Genomic DNA, 4,275 nt, shown 5'->3' with positions numbered 1-4,275 from the left:
AAAAAGTAATCAAGAACTATCACCTAGAGGGTATCCTGCGACACACTTAGGCTCAAGCTCTAAGAGAAAATTCCAATTAGTAAAGAAATTAATTTAAAAAATTACGTTGACGTTTCGATAGCTATTTTCTGCTATCGTTAATTATTATTTGATATAATTGTTTGTATGTTTTTACCCTTTTGTTGCCGTAAAACTTTAAAAGAAGATAAAAAATGTGTAGTAGGCTATGGAAACAAGAACTATATTATCACACAATACACAAAACAAAAATGAAATAATGAATCGTATAAATTAAATGTTCAAATTGACTTTTACGTCTAAGCATTTTTTGGCATCTTCACATTCAACTTGTGAGTTGTGTGGAGGTGCACTATCATGTTGAAAATGTGCCAATTTTCGATAGGATGCTAACGGAAAACTATTCAACATGTCTTCAAGTTCATTTGGTAAAAAGTGTAAATATCTTTCGCTATTTAAATTGTGATTATAAAAGAATGGACCAATAATTTTATCACTAAAAATGCCGCACCAGATATTCACATAAAAAAAAACACGTTTATCTCGCCTATTTTCAATTAGATGATGATTTTCATTAGCCCAGTAAACATGATTGTCTGTTAAATATTCCATTGTTAGTAAACCGAGATTTATCAGTAAATAAAATGGCGAGGGGAAACTTTAGACCTAATAGCCCTAGCAAACCCTACTAAACCACCTAGACAAACTGAAGTATTCGTCCAGAATCTCGAGATACATAGTATTTGCAATAAGGTACTTGAAAGGCTTGAATTTGTTTTGTTTTGGAATCAAACGGGCTTCTCCCTTTGAAACATTTCATTGACTGGTAGTTTATCTGATTTGGATTAAACTGGGTGTAAGCTAAAACTCTTTCTTCATCTTGTTCTTTAAATTTAATCTTCCCTTTTGTTCGCTTTTTAAATGCTCCGAATTTTTTCAACTTGGCTTTCAGTCGTGAAAAAAGTTGTTTGTCTGATTGTCTCCTCTCCATGTATTGGTCCAAATATAGATTCATAGCCATATTACTATGTAAGTCTATTACAGGTATTCTATTACAGAATAGCATGTCATTAGTTTCTTCGTTAGAATACATTTCCCCGTCTTCTTTGCGAACAAAATGCATCGTATTTACTTAGCAGCAATAATACTTTTAACTAATGACATTTATTAACTCAAACTACTACAGAGAGTGAAATACCCATTTCGTGACAATACTGCTAGATGCTTGTTAATGTTTTTCTTTTGAATTTTTACGGTTAAAAGAAGAGATAAACATACAAACAGTTATATCGTTAAATTCAGAAAAAAATAAGGATTTTAAAAGACCCACAGCCAACTATGATTACCATTTAAAAAACAAGTTTATTTTTTATCTTGTAAATAAAGTTGACTATGACAACGAGTGCTAGTTTATTGAATTCAACGCAAAAAGTTCTACCAAGACAATTTTAACTTTTTTCTAAGCAGTTTAAGAAATATGTGATAATTAACAAAGTGTTGATTTCTTGTCTTTTAGGATATTTCAGGAACCAAATCGGGTACTTAAGTTTTGAAAACGGTAATGATTAGGCAATAGAATTATGTCCAATTTTGTCCATTTAACGGATTCTCTATCTTTAAAAATGTAGAAGTTACCCATACCAAGATTCAGAAATTGCCACCCTGTACATTGTAGGTTTAGGTCAAGTAAGTTTGCCAGTTCACTATAGTGATTCGCTTTATTGCACAACAAAACACAAATAATTAAACCTGATTTCATTTTCTAGACGTAAAATAAATGAATGATATTAAAAGAGTAGAGTTGTCCAGTTTCGCGGCCATTGCTTGAAACTGGTTAGTGTTTCCAGACCGTCGTGAAAAACAATTAATTCCTAACCTTTTCCGAAAACGAGTGACTTTCATATTAAGAGGTGTATCGCTCGAAAGCTTCAACTGAACTTTACATACTTATTATACATGCACAAGTATAAGCTTTCGAGCTAAACATGGTTGAAGATACTAGTACTCTCGAAACGTTACCAGAAAATTAAGACAGCCTCAAATCCTGAAACACCCACCAGAATGTTAAAATTACTTGCTTTGAAATGTTTGTAGATCGTCGTCACTTGCCTCTCGATGCATTAGCATTTTTAATGTTACTGAAAAAAATAATAAGTAATGCCAATGAAAACAAGCCTTTATGCTTAATTCCTTTTTGCATGGTAGATCCGTTCTATGGAAAATTGTAAAGAACACGTGCGACTTATGACAAATTTTGGGATATAAACAGTAACTTAAAAAATCCTCTAAATCTAAAAAACGAGATACATTGAATACAAAAAAACAAAATGTATCTATTGAATACTTACATATGTCAGTGTCCAAGTATCAATTTTTACAGACTCAATTACTCAACAAAACGTTACATTTTTGAAAAGACTATAATTCTGTATAGTATTGCTTTTCGTTTATATGCAAACATTTATGTGCATTAGGGTTCTCATCTACGCAATTATTTCCGCAACTACTTAGTTTTAAGGCGCAACTCTATTGTTCACACTCGGACAATTTGCTTGGCAAATGAATTAAATGACCAACATTAAAATTGTGTTGTTGCATTACTTACTTATATTTTTATAGTACATTTTTACACATATTTGCCAAGAAAAAAACATTGGTGGGTGCGACCGTGGATCGACAGAAGAAAAAGTAACTTTCAACTCTATAGCAAGAGCTCTGAAAACGTTTGATTTTAGAAAATACTTTAACAAGTCCTTAAATTGTTCGTTAATATTTTGTATACAAACCTAACTCACTTTCAAAAATGATTAAAATGGCGCACTATGGGCCCAAATAAAAAAAAAATGTGTCAAAAGAAAATAGCTCTCAGAAATGGATTACAGAACAAGAACGAAGTAGGCGCTTTTTTTGTAACGTAAATAAACTTCTCCTAGATAGTAACTTCTTCTTTGAAACATTTTTTCGTAGGATCACTAATTTCCGAAATATTTCAGCGTTTCAACATAAAAAAACTACCCGCCACCTGTCAAAATCGAAGAAAATGTTTTAGATAAATTATTTTCACTTTTTAACGTACTACTCGAATCTCCAGTAAAATGTTGTGGTTACCATTTAAAATTCTCTAGTTGGCCCCTGCCTAGCCTACAAGGTCGAAGTAGGCCTTGTTTTTCTTCCCCTGTATAAGATATTAACTTCTTATTTGTAACATGTTTTCTTCCGATCGCTCGTTTTCGAGGTATTTAAGGGCTTCAAGATAAAAAAAACTACCCTGCATAACATGTAAAATATTAATATTTTGAAGGATGAACAGTTATCTGCATTATACAAGGGTAGTCGAAAATTCCGCATCAGCCAATTTTTTCAGAGGATTGCTCACATGGCTATTTTGCCGCCTCTTATTTTAAATCCTGTCACTCTTAATTGCCATGACGAATGTAGCTATTTTCAATACAATGAAATGCCAAAGGAATGCTGACAGATGTCAGTTACCTTCTCAAAATAATTAATAATCATTAGACCAAACGCTTAAATTATACAAACGAAGATTATTTAAACTTATTTATTATTTATGGAGAATGAGATAAAGTTAAGTTATATCAAGAACATGTGACACATTTGCCATTCGATATCCACAAAAACAGAAGCCTTCACGCAAATTACAGAAAATTTAAAGAAATTTGAATACGTCTAAATAACAGTCCATGTTCAATTTATAAAGGCAACCAAAAAAAGGGACCCCTAGATTTTAGAAAAACTGGTTTTGGTTCTTGATATCATAATAATAATTAATAATACATAAACGGTTCTTGATATAACTTTATCACATTCTCCAGAAATAATAAATAAGTGTAAATAATTGTCGTTTGCGCGTTAATTTAAGCGTCCAGGCATGATTAGTAATTATTTTCAAAAGGTAACTGACAGCTGTAAGCATTCTTTTGGCATTTGATCCGTAATGGTAACTAAGAGTGAAATGGTTTAAAATGAGAAGAAGGCAAATAGCCATATGAAAACATTAAATTGGCAATATTTCGAAAACTAAACACTTTTGGAATAAAAAACTTTACACAAACATACCTCTTATTTCTAATACTGAATAAGATAAAATTATCAAAAATGGTGGTTTTCAAGTGGAAAAATTGATTTTGGGTGACTTTCCCAAGGTGATTTTGAAACTTATTTTTTAACACTTTGTATTAATCGTTATCAAAATTCCATTAAAGTAAGTCTTTTTCAGCAAGAAATGCTTCTCAAAAT

At 31.4% G+C, this 4,275-nt stretch overlaps 1 protein-coding gene across 1 annotated transcript in view; it reads left to right on the top strand.

The window, feature by feature from the left end:
- Nucleotides 1-4,275, top strand: part of LOC109540375 (ribosome production factor 2 homolog) — a 10,212-nt gene that overhangs the window by 1,950 nt on the left and 3,987 nt on the right. The window lies entirely within an intron of this gene.

The sequence above is a fragment of the Dendroctonus ponderosae genome, unplaced genomic scaffold (genome assembly GCF_020466585.1).
Source record: "Dendroctonus ponderosae isolate FM_Combo_2020 unplaced genomic scaffold, Dpon_F_20191213v2 Dpon_F_20191213_1, whole genome shotgun sequence".
In the NCBI taxonomy this organism is placed as follows: Eukaryota; Metazoa; Arthropoda; class Insecta; order Coleoptera; family Curculionidae; genus Dendroctonus; species Dendroctonus ponderosae.
The sequence above is the reverse complement of the archived record's forward strand: the minus strand, read 5'-3'. Positions and strand labels throughout refer to the sequence as shown.